The sequence below is a fragment of the Cyprinus carpio genome, chromosome B20 (genome assembly GCF_018340385.1).
Source record: "Cyprinus carpio isolate SPL01 chromosome B20, ASM1834038v1, whole genome shotgun sequence".
Lineage (NCBI taxonomy): Eukaryota > Metazoa > Chordata > Actinopteri > Cypriniformes > Cyprinidae > Cyprinus > Cyprinus carpio.
The window spans coordinates 10,753,725-10,767,303 of record NC_056616.1 but is presented as its reverse complement, the minus strand read 5'-3'; the positions used below and the strand labels follow the sequence as shown (position 1 = coordinate 10,767,303).

The window sequence follows — 13,579 nt, the reverse complement described above, 5'->3', positions numbered from 1 at the left end:
GCCACAGACTGAGACCGGGTCACCTTAAAGGACTTCAGTAGAGCCGCCTTGAAGACTTTCAGTCTAAACCGGGTCAAGTCAAAAGGGTCACGCTGTTAAAAATATCTAATGTGCAGTTAGTCTGTTGAATTGGCTCAAACAAAATGAGGGAAAAAAGAAAGATGATTGAAAAAAAATTCCAGACCAGTTCATCACTGTGGCACAACATCTGAGCAAGTATTGGAGGAATAATGCAGAAAAATTCACATTATTGGCACAGGCCAGGGTCTATTATCTGATAATGAATAGGACTCTGTTGTACCTGTCCTGACTGATGTCAGCCTTCTTCCTTTGACTGCTTCTCTGAGATGCTGGCCTGCTCTTCTGACTTGACTGAGCTGTCAACAACATCACCTCCACATTTAAGACAACATCATATTTATACACTGAAAAAAAAAAAGAAAAAGTAAATTGTACTTCATTTTTATTTTGCTAGGTTTTTGCACATATTTTAAGTAAAATTTATGTATGGAATAAAGTAAGATCTACTTAACTAAGTTATTTAAAATTAGCAAAGGAAATAAGTAAATTTAATGTGGCCAGTTTGATGAGTAATTTCTAATTAATTATTTTAAGTTTACTTTGCAATACTCAAGTAAATTTCTTTACTCAAGCAATGTAGCACTAAAAAAAACATAACATGCTATTAAAGCATGTGGTTCACATACATACATGCAAGCAAGTAGACATCTTGTTGTCCTTAAGATAATACGTCTATCAGTAAAGTAGAAAATTAACTCCAAGTGTCACAAAACAGCTAAATACGCTTAACAACAAATGCAACACTAAAACTTGTGCCCCAGTGCATGATGGAAACACCAGAATCATAACATTACTTAAAGAATCCTTGTAGACATAAACAATTGCAAGTAAAATATACTTGTGTATTCAAACTTTCATTTTTACAAGCTTAAATTGAGTAATAATATAGAATTTACAGTTTTTTTAAATTCTTGATTTCATTCATAATTAAAATTATTTAATGTAAAAATTACATTTGTTTTTCTTTATTTAAAATTATTTATTTAATTTTTTTTTTTCAGCATAATGGCACTTAATATTTTCAAAATATTCAAATTCAATGTAGAGAGAGAAAAAAAAAAAACTACTTAACTGGTTAAATTTACTTTAGTACAGCAATGGACAGAACCTGCATTGATTAAGCATAGCTGACTGAGAAATCAAAGTGAATGAGTCTACCTACTGTTTTCATCTTCTGTGAAATCATAAGGGTCAGAGTCCTCTCCTTCTTGAGTCATTTCCACAACAACAACAACATCTTTAGAGATGCGAGAACGCTTCCTGTAGACAGTGTGGGTTAGAGTCTTCTACTTCAAACACTGGATTTAACTGTAGTGTTAACCTCCCTTTCACGCTCACCTTAGACTCTCTGTAACTTGGCTCTGAGAGACGTCCATCTCAGAGTCCTCTGGTATCTTCCTCTTCCTATCCATCTCCAGAATCTACAGAGTCATGCCAAATTACATTAGACACAAAAGATAAATTGTGAATAACAGTATCAGTTCTGGATGTGAATGATTGCATGCCTTTTTGAAATAAGCAAACTGCATGAGTTCAAGTGCAGCTTCTGCATCTTCCAGATCGTTGATTTTACTCATGCGGCTTTGGCGTGAGCTGTAGACAATCGAATCATGGTCTCCAGAGCTCTAGCGGTCACAGGCATCATCTGTGGGAATGGTTACAGTCAGTCTAAATCAAACCAAGCAATTCAAGAGTAACAATAACATGAAAAGCACCCAAGATTTGACACTTTAAATGGACTCTAATTTTACACTTTCAGTTGACTTGTTCATGGCTCTGGAGTCTGGAATACTCCTCTACTATGTAGTCTGATGCCTCCTGTGTCAGGACAGGCTTCACCAGCTTAGCGACGTGGATGTACCTCCTGATGAACTCCATGGTAACAACCTTCTCCCTTTCCTTTCCTTCTCCCTACCTTTTCTTCCTGTGGCCATGCAGGACATTGTCTTTTTTCTCATAGATCTGTAGCTCCTGCTCGGCTGCCTCTGTGATGTTTGGGTCCTCAGAAACACATCTACTGTACTCCACAGTGGCATTGCTGTTGATACAGCAACTTGCTCTCTGAAGATAACCTGCTCCGGGTCATTATATTATATATATTTATTTATTACATTTTATATTATTATCTCACATATGGATCGGCATTTTCTATAATGTCTAAGTTCTAAATCAAAATACATATTTGGTATGACTTAATATATAATTAGCATCAAACAAACAATGTCATTCATATTCTCAAGGATTAAAGATTAAACAGAAAATGCAATCATTTTTATTTTTTTTCTGTTTAATCTTTAATCCTTGAGAATATGAATGATATTGTTTGTTTGATGCTAATTATGTATTTAATTATAATATACTTAATAAATATATAATTAAATATAATAAATTAAACATTACCTTGTCATAGTGTTTTATAATTTATACAGATAACTGTTAGATAATAACCATATTAGAATAATATATTACCTTGTTTATTACTTATATTAGCGATTCATCATTAACATACCACACAAATATATATATATATATATATATGTGTATGTGTGTGTGTTTGTGTGTGTGTGTGTGTGTGTGTGTGCGCGTGTTATGAGTTATGTTCTGAGCTGGAGATCTCAAACTGAAATTGGACCAATCAGATGTGAGCAAAGTGACACATGTCTGACACAAAAAAGTCACTCCCCCAGTTTATCTTGCTCCAAATTAAAGGTCACTAGTACTAAAAAAAATGTCTGGCTTTAATGATAATTACTTAGAGTTATTTTATTTGATATATAATTACATGATTTATATTATTATTAATCCATTACACACAAGCAATTTTAGTTTATCAGTTCAGTCAGTCTATCATATACAGATCGTATGTAATATAAATAAGCTGTAGAATCAATAGATAATTGTTTAAAAATGTTTGAGTCTCTATCACTGTATATAACAAGTTTCACTTGTGACTGCGCTGATAAAGTAAGATGATTTCTTTTATTTGTCCTCTTTCATGAACAAGTACTTTTATCCTTGTAAATGCATTTAAATTCATCATATTTTTCAATCTCTTAACCTTAAGCAAAACCTTTAACCAAGGCTCTTGATTGGCTGTTCGCCAGTGATGTCACACATTCATGTGCACATGCTCCCAACTCAGGATCAAAGCCTGAGTTGACAAAGAAAGTTGATGATCAGCATCATGGTACCAACAAATCCAGATTGGAGTGGTTTGGTTTTGTCAACTTGAAACTAATCCTTTAACTCTGAATTTGTTCAACTACCTTCATGGTACAGGCCCCCGGACGTGTTTTTTGGAACCACATACCTCGAGTAAGCAAGGTTTGGGGTTAATCAACCGAAAGTTCAGGTTTTAGCTGACAGTAAGTTAACCGTGCTTGGTCATATGATGTTGCTAAAAAGAACATTATTTTGTGTATTTTGTGTAATGAAATGTGTTTACACGGTTTAAGTTTCAAAAAACACATTATTTTCCAAATTTCTTTTACTAGACAACTCCATAATTTCTTTTGTAATCCTACATTGAGCTTCCAATATTTCCAAAAGGTATTCATTTTATTAACCTGAGTCCAATTCCTACTGTATCAGTAATTTCTGTTGCTTTTATTTTGAATGTTTCATTTTCTAATAATGTTTTATTAAGTTTCCAATATCTTCTATTTGCCTTATATTTACTTGAACCATACTCATTTATATCAATTGCTATTCCTTTATGATCCGTTAAGATGGAAGGCTCTATAGAAACAGACTGAACATAATCTTCTAATGTATCTGAAATTTAAAAATAATAAATGCGTGACTGTTTAGACTGATCTTTGTTACTCCATGTATAAAAAAATTGGTTTGGATTTTTGTGTCCGCAAATATCTATTAACCCTAAACGAAGGCATGCATTTTTTATTTTACACATACCATCAAATTTGGGTGGCCATCTATCTAATAAATCATTATGTACACAGTTAAAGTCCCCTGCACATATTATTTTAGCATCAGGGAATTTGCTCATGATCTGCATTAATTTTAATTCAATATTTCCCAAAAATGTTATTTTGTAGCTTATTGTTGGTAGCATATGAATTCACCAAAATGTAATGTGACTGATCAATGCTTACTTCCAGTATCACCAATCTTCCAGAATTATCTCTCTCATCATGGTTAAGAACATGGCCCTTAAATTTTCCCTTGAGTATTGCGACCCCTGCTGTTCTATTGCCGCCATGGGCAAACCAAATATCATTTCCCTTTTTTCAGTAGCTAGGACCACGCCACAAACAAGATATGAAACTGTTAGTTGAACAGGGAGTTGGGGAAGAGTAGAAAGAGGATGAAGGGGTCGAGAGAATGGGATGATGGTCAGGTTGATCAGGGCATCTAGAATTGATGGCTCAGAGATATATTAGATATATTTAGGCCAGACAATTAGGACCCCCAAAGTTGGGAAGAGCTGATTTAAGCGTGAGCTCGGAATGCCTGATCATACGGAGAGGATGCAGAGGCTGAATAGTTCAGGCGTTAGATGGTTAACGCAGGTTCTTGTTTTTGTAAGCCTTTATTAGTACGAATGCTTGAGAATGAGAGAAGCTGGGGAATTGTAGCCAGTGGTTATTCATAGGAGTAGTTGATCCCTGACAAGTAGGTTTAGAAATGCATGTGGGGACCTTAGGAAGGAATGAGCATAAGATATTAAGTTGTGAATGGAGGGCTGGTCGGTTGATGGGAAAGGAAGCTTTGAGACAGTTCCAGCCGGAGAGGTATTCTGGAGATCATGCTCGGAGCAAGGCAATTAAGAATGGCTTCTTGGGAAGCATGTTTGGTGTTTGATCTGTGGTATGACTGGCAAGGGATGCATGTTTATTCTGGAGCCAAGTCTAACTTCTGGAAATGGGAAATGAGATGAAGAGTCGGTTACGAGATTGAGGAGTCCTGGTATATGAGTTGCTCGGAGGAGGAATTGTTGTTGAGTAGAGATTAAGTGGGCCTATGCATGAATTGCATAACTGCCAAACACAATCATACCTTGTTTATAGTTTCAACTTCTGCTGCATTGTCTGAGCGGATGAGTAGATTCGGACCATTCAACCCCCCCAAAGGATGGCTATTACTATGGGATATGTTTCATTATGCTGTGGAGACTGCCCTTGACTGTGGATTGTGGGAACTGAATTCCGGAGGCTGTTCAGAATCAACCCAGCAGCCACCATATTAACTGCTGAAGTCTATTTAGGGTGTTGCATCAGTGTACATTTGGATGCAGCCGGGATGAAAGATGTAGATATTATGTAATGAAATGTTGTTCCATGATGAGAGGTGTTGTTGCTAGAGGCACATTTCCATTGCCTGCTTATATAATGTGACTCTGTCGTAGGGGAAGGAATGGTTTCTGCTTTTTACAGAATGTCTGACGTGACAGATTTCCTTTGGATGGCATTGTTAAGGTGGCCTAGAAATCTGTCTAGCTCAGATGAAGTGTGAGGCTTTGAGGTTTCTACGCTGATAATGGAAGGCAGAGTTCAGTGAAAATGTAGATTGGTGTGGATATCCTCATTATGGTGGTGCAGATGAAGGTGCAACTATCTGAAATCTTCGAGGAGGTGATGAACGTAAGGAGTCTGTGGTTGTTAGTAAGAGTCCATTGTAGCTTCGGAAAGAGAGTCTAACATCCTAGGGCTGCTTCTGCAATCGAATGTGGCTCACTGTGAATTAATGGCACCTTCCCAGAAGCCTCACCGGATTCTTGATGGATAGGCAAGACTTGGCATTAGTGGTATCGGCTTTGGCCAGCCAATCTCCGTGGCTTGTTAAGTGAATGAGTATTCTGGGGTTGTGATGATACTGTTAATGGTTGGAATTCGAGTGTTGAGGAGAGAAGATAAGTTGATTTAATTCAGCCTCTTCTGCTAGTGGCCTGTCAACTATATCAGGTTCTTGATAGGAGTGTGGAGGTGCTTTGCAAGTCAGTCTGCTGGTGTCGTAGGGTTATGAGAGCCATTTAGCCGTTGCCAGCTAAAACTCTATAGGTCAAAAAAGAAGCCATATCTAAACATGATCCAGAAGCGCAGGCGTTTTTTTCTGGGCCAAGGCTCATTTAAAATGGACTGTGGCAAAGTGGAAAACTGTTCTGTGTGTCAGACAAATCAAAATTTTAAGTTCTTTTCGGAAAACTGGGACACCATGTCATCCGGACTAAAGAGGACAAGGACAACCCAAGTTGTTATCAGCGCTCAGTTCAGAAGCCTGTATCTCTGATGGTATGGGGTTGCATGAGTGCGTGTGAGTGAGTGTGAGTGAGTGCAGCTTACACATCTGGAAAGGCACCATCAATGCTGAAAGGTATATCCAAGTTCTAGAACAACATATACTCCCATCCAGACGTTGTCTCTTTCAGGGAAGACCTTGCATTTTCCAACATGACAATGCCAGACCACATACTGCATCAATTACAACATCATGGCTGCGTAGATGAAGGATCCGGGTACTGAAATGGCCAGCCTGCAGTCCAGGTCTTTCACCCATAGAAAACATTTGGCGCCTCATAAAGATGAAGATGGGACAAAGAAGACCTAAGACAGTTGAGCAACTAGAAGCCTGTATTACTACTTGTCTCCTCAGTCCCCAGACGTTTGCAGACTGTTATGAAAAGAAGAGGGGATGCCACACAGTGGTAAACATGGCCTTGTCCCAACTTTTTTGAGATGTGTTGATGCCATGAAATTTAAAATCAACTTATTTTTCTCTTAAAATGATACATTTTCTCGGTTTAAACATTTGATATGTCATCTATGTTGTATTCTGAATAAAATATTGAAATTTGAAACTTTCACATCATTGCATTCTGTTTTTATTCACAATTTGTACAGTGTCCCAACTTTTTTGAAATCGGGTTTGTATAAAGGATTTAGGGATTTTCTTCAAATTCAATAGAAATGTCTTAAAATGTGATATGAGGAAGCTGAACATAGGGAGAGGAAATAGACAATGAAGCACAAAGTGATAAGAACAGATCCCTTTCCACAGAAATTTTCTTCACCTTTTTGGTGTATTTTATGGTTCTATTGTCAATCACAGCATGTCAGAGAAAACATATCAAACAAACTGCAGAAATCACACAGAACAAAATGTTATTTCGTATTAAGTAATTGAGTATGCTTCATTTAAAAATGCAGTTGAAAACATAATGCCATTGATTTGACTACTGAATATAATAATGTTGCAATTTCAATATTATAAAAATTCATTAGTAAGTCTGTAAAGTTGTTCATATGTAAGTAATTTACATTTTAGGTTTCGTCAGTACGTCAGTATTGTATGTTAAAATGTTAAAAATACAGCAGTATTGTACAGCAAAATGCTGTAAATACAGTACATCAGTATTGTACGTTTCAGTGCCTGTGAAAACATAAGTAAATGTATATTTTGTAGAACCACATTTTACGTGAAATACATACAAATTCTCATGAGATCACATTGGCATAACATCAGTACGACGCTGGTTTAATAAAAGGAGCTGGACCAGTGGTGATAACAGCAAAAACTGACTTTATGTATGTAAACCACATGTAAACTACAATACCCTCTAAAAAAGGAAGTAATTGATTGTATGAGAAGCGGGCCATGCAATGACTCTCCAGTATGAACCCCATTGTTTCCTGTCAAAAAAATAAGAGACAAATGTCAGCCAACTCAATGGAGATTTTTGCAAGACCTAAAAGCTACTAACGCTGCAGTTCAGGCGCATGCACCAAATGTGCTAATATTGTCTCAAGTGTCATCAGATGCCAAATGGTTTTCTATGGTCGATCTGGCAAATGACAGATCAGTATGCCAGTACACCCAGTAAATTCTGGTTTGCATTCAATTTTAATGGGAAAGGTTACACTTTTACAAGATTATGCCAAGGCTACTGGGAATCACCAACAATACATAAAGAGGCACTGAGAAGGAGTCAAGAACCATGACTCCTGACACCACTTGATGGAATGCAGACCAACAAAGCAGTGTGAAAAAGACACTGTTAAACTGGTCATAAACCAAGCTTGTCAAAGTTACAGTTTGCACAACAGCAAGTTACATTTTTGGTGCATGTCATATAGGAGAGAGGAAGTCACTGTCTGCAAAACAAATTCCAAAACCAAGCTAATGGGGAACAACTATTGTCATTCTTGGGAATGTGTTCATCTTTTTGCACATTCATCCCAACTTATGCAATTCTAGAAGCCCCTCTGAGCGCATTGGCTCATGGGAAGGTTTGCATTCTCATGACAAAGTGAAATGGACAAAGGAGGCAGAAAATGTCTTCGTAAGTTTGAAAATTCAATTACAGAGTGTGCCCTCTCTAGGTCTGTCTGACTTGACACTCCCATTTCTGCAGACTGCAGGATGAATACAGTAGGTTATTTTTCTAGAAAATTAGGTCCTGTGCACTGCCAGGTTGCCAAAATGCTTACAGGCAGTAGCAGCTGCAGAAAAACCATAATGGCTTCCCAAGAAATCAGTGGTTACGCTGATGTCACACTGCTGGTTACACACGCTGTGTCAAAAATTCTGCTGAAACAGGAAACTTTACATCTGTCTACTGCTCGCTGGCTAATATACCACACTGTATTTCTTAAAAAACCAAATGTGACAGTGAAACGCTGCTCTGTGTTAAATCTTACCACTCTGTTACCAACACAGAGGGAGGAGGAAGAACTTTGCTGTGTAACTGTGCTTGAAGCTGTTTGTAAGCCATGGCCAGACCTCAGAGAGACCCCTTTTGACAATGCTGACATGATGCTTTTTGTTGAGGGGTCAGACTCTAGAGACCCTGAGACAGGCAAAACAAGGTTGGCTATGCTGTAACTATGGAACATGATGTGTTTTTTGTCGGGGTCATTGCAGTCAAGCGGCTAAACTAGTGGCATTAACAGAGGCTTGCAGATTATTGCCTAATGATTGAACTTTCTGATTCTATTTCAGACGTGCAGACCTGTGCAAAAATGGAGAAAACAATGTGTATACATCAACATCACCAAATGATGATGTATACACAGGTGCCCAAAAATGATGATGATGAATTCCCAGATTTAGTCCCTATTCCCAGGGCTCGAAATGAGGGTGGATGGCATCTCCCCGGTGAAAAAAAAAAAAAAAAAAAAAAGACAAAAAGCATTCCCCCAACCATCCCCTTTAGATTAATAATGTTATGTATTATGTAAGATTTATTGTGCAAATTAAATGTTTTCTACTTATAATTCACGAACTAAATAATGTTGATTGGCCAATCAGAACTCGGTACTTTAACAAGCTGTGCACAAGCTGAGGCAAGTTTTCCTCTTTTTTCGTGCAAAATGTTTCAAGCGCAACTTTTGAAGATCTTTAAATAGAAGACAATAGAAGGTATTTTTCCTTGATTAGAATTTAAAGACATTCGCCTGACATAATGTCATTGTGCTGTATCTGTGACTGTGAGGGACTGAGAGATGATAGTATTGTGTCACCAACTTTGCAAAAAACAAACAAAAACACATCTTGAGAGTCCAGAAGCATTCACTGCGTGATGAAGCCCATTAGAATGCAGTTAGAATGCCCTATGATTCAAGCAATGAAAGAAAAAAATACCCAGGTATGAGTTTTTATGTTTTTATACTCATTGCACAATCAATGTACTTTTCTGAATATCAGCACATAAATATGCTAATAATTTTATACAACAGTGTAGAGAAACATGGTGTTTCATTCCTTGAATGAGTCTGTTTTTGAACAAATCATGTGAGCCAGTGATTCAATGGTCCATTCAGTTTTTTTGTTTCTAATTGAATAAGCAGTTTTGAATGATTTGTTTGATTTGAATGATTAAATAAATCATTTTTATTAAAACCATTTTTTTATCAGTGTATAATCTTTTACAACATTTAATTTATATAAAGTATATAATATATTTAATTTTGTATATAATTTTTAGAATATATATAAAATTACTAAATTACTAAATTATAATTAATTATAATAATTATATAATTAATATATTATTATATATTATATTTTGACATTTGACAAAAGTCTTATTATTTTCATTTCAATTTCCAATGTAATTAAATAAGCGGTTTTCAACAACTTTAAAATACTTGAAAGTTTGGTATTTATTTTATCTTATTTTATTTAGTATTATTTTGTTTTTAAAAATTTTAGCTTGTAAAAACATGATTTTATTCAGATGGTCAATTACATAATCAAGCTGAGATAATAACACACACACACAAAATATCATGATCTACTTATCCACAACTTGACCCCAAAGAACTAGTTAATCATAGAACGATCTCGAATCTCCCTTTTCTGTCCAAGATACTAGAAAAGGTAGTATCCTCACAATTATATTCCATCTTAGAGAAAAATGGCATCTGTGAGGATTTCCAGTCAGGATTTAGACTGTATCATAGTACTGAGACTGCTCTCCTTAGAGTTACAAATGACCTGCTCTTATCATCTGATCGTGGTTGTATCTCTCTATTAGTGCTATTGGATCTTAGTGCTGCGTTTGACACTACTTGACCACACCATTCTTTTGCATAGAATAGAACACTTTGTTGGCATTAATGGAAGTGCATTAGCATGGTTTAAATCGTACTTATATGACCACCATCAATTCGTAGCAGTGAATGAAGAGGTATCTTATCGATCACAAGTGCAGTATGGAGTACCTCAAGGCTCAGTACTAGGGCCGTTACTCTTCACGCTTTACATGTTACCCTTGGGAAATATCATCAGGAAACACGGTGTTAGCTTTCACTGTTATGCTGATGATACTATACTATAATGCATAGTCGATATAAAAAAACTGGATGACGAGTAATTTCTTACTGCTAAATTCTGAAAAAAACAGAGGTGTTAATTATAGGACCTAAAAGCTCTGCATGTAATAACCTAGAACGCTGTCTAAGACTTGATGGCTGCTCTGTCAATTCTTCGTCATCAGTTAGGAACCTACGTGTGCTATTTGATAGCAACCTTTCCTTAGAAAGCCACGTTTCTAGCATTTGTAAAACTGCATTTTTCCATCTCAAAAATATATATAAATTACGGACTATGCTCTCAGTGTCAAATGCAGAAATGTTAATCCATGTTTTTATGACCTCAAGGTTAGATTATTGTAATGCTTTATTGGGTGGTTGTTCTGCACGTTTAGTAAACAAACTCTGTAAGGGTGGTTTCCCTACAGTGGTTCAGGCTGTAGGATTGCCGAAGGACTAAAGAAACGTTATCAGCACGATGGTATAAAACTGTACATTTCTAGTCTGTTACCACCCACTGCCACTTATACCAACGACGGAAATAAGCGCAGTTACAATAGCTAAATATGTGGGAGAGCGTTGCTATTAAGTGACTATATTGTATTGCAATAGGTAGCACTTCAAAGTTAATATTGAATCAAGATTAGTTAGCACATAATTAATAATTGAAATGGTTTAATAACAATATTTTGTTATGGTTACACTTGAATTGGTTACAAAATAGATGAAGGATAGTAAAACATATAGTTAAATGTACCTAACATGTATGTAAAATATTACCTGAGAGAGAAAGAGAGAGGGGAAAGATGGAGAAGAGGGAGAAAAAAGAGGGAGAGAGGGCAGAGGGCAGAGCCCTGAGAAGAGAGCTCCAGCAAAGAAAAGCCCAGCAGAGAGAAAGAGACAGAGCAACATTTACAGTCTTCTTTTATCCCTTCCTTGACCATGTGACTGAAACCCAAATGTGAGACATTCAAACTGACCAATCAGCAGACTACAGTTTCACCCACTGTGCAAAAGGTGTGACAATTAGCAGACCCCCGATGTATAAACATGTTGGCCTACAGGCCTTGATCGATATCAGCAATTCTGTGCCTTCAGGAATGCCAAATGACCCTTTTGTTACTCAAGATAGTTTGGGACAGGAAAACAGAAGTCTTTGATAATTTTTGACCCTACAGTTCCCCCCTTGGCACCGTTGGCCACACCTAAAGAGGCAAAAGGTGACACCAGTCAATAGAAATATGATTTCTGTTGTGTGCAGATGTCATCTTCAGACTTCTGGTCCAGACGTGTTGCAGTTGCAGCTGGTCAGTCTTTGTTCTCCTTTCAGCCCTGAGATCTTCCTCAGATGGTGTTGCACCCTTCATAGATATGCAAATCGTCCATCGAATACTTCACACCTCCACAAGAGCAGGCACTGAAGTGGGGTAGAACCCCAGTGTTCCTCTTTCTGAAGCAGGACACGGGATGTGAACTTATGAAGCAGGGATCATGTGATTTAAAAAGAACATATGGCACAACAAACAGCAAAAATAACCATGGCATTTAGCATTGGTCAGACATTTGATGTGGTCAGATTGAATTTGTCTCCGGCAAAAGGCCCTTAAATTGATGTACTTAAAAAGATGGTTAAGGTGAGAACAAAAGATGATCTGAAAAGCTCTTAAACTGTTTTTGGAAACATAAAAATAATTGCATTATAATAAAATTAACAATTATTATTGTTAACACCCCCCTTCATCAGTAAGAGTATCAGCAAATATTCAGTGTGACCAAATACAGAAATTAAAATGTTCAAAAACAATCATTGTTGCAACTGAAATGGACAACATACAAAGAAACAGAAATCAAATTAATTACATGACATATCAGTGAAAATGTTTGTACTTAGGGAAGAATGAGAAATATTAATTTACATCTCAAACTTGAGGAACAAACTAAGTGATTAGGTAAACCCAAAGAAAACAAAACAAATGATAATGGGATGAAATCTACAATTATAATACAGTCTGGATGTATAGACTTAAAAAACATTTTTTGCATTCATTTTTGAGGCAGTATCAGACAGATTTGATCCTGTGTGTGAAGATCAAATGGTGTTATCTGTGTGTCTGTATTTAGCTGTGGCTATGTGTAAGTGTAATCATGCTCCAAACAAAGACAAGGAAGTTTTACAATTGTGATGCAAATTTAGTCCTGTAGTAACAGGGAGCCAGCCTGAGAATGTGAGTATGAGGTGTGATCTGGCTCAAAATGCTTCCATACCAATGGTTTTTGTTAAGGGGCATGATGAAATGCAAAGTTCAGAGGTATTGGATCCTGTTGTGAGGAAGGCATTTTCATTGTTAAGACAATTGTGAATCACACTGTGGCCCCATGGCAATTCTAGGCTCCTGTACATGGCTTAACTGCAGCTATATGGTAAATAGCAGAGTGTACCACTCAGGAGACAAACAAACTCAGCATAGACACACATTCAACTTGAAATTGCTATACAATTCCAGTATTACAGTTATTCCAATTTCAAACAAGACACATGGTCTAGATGCATAGCATCTACAACCTTAAACCTAAGTGTTTCACACACTTACAGTAAAGCAGTCATGTATTTTAAAAGAATAAACTCAACTAGTCTTTGTACACATGTAGTTATACAAACAACTATAATGTGCTTTATGCACACAATGTGTTTAGCGCAATTACAAATTTGAAAATACAAACAGGAT

At 36.6% G+C, this 13,579-nt stretch overlaps 1 pseudogene; it reads left to right on the top strand.

The window, feature by feature from the left end:
• LOC122134589 overlaps positions 1 to 13,579 on the top strand; it is a 40,834-nt pseudogene that overhangs the window by 11,113 nt on the left and 16,142 nt on the right.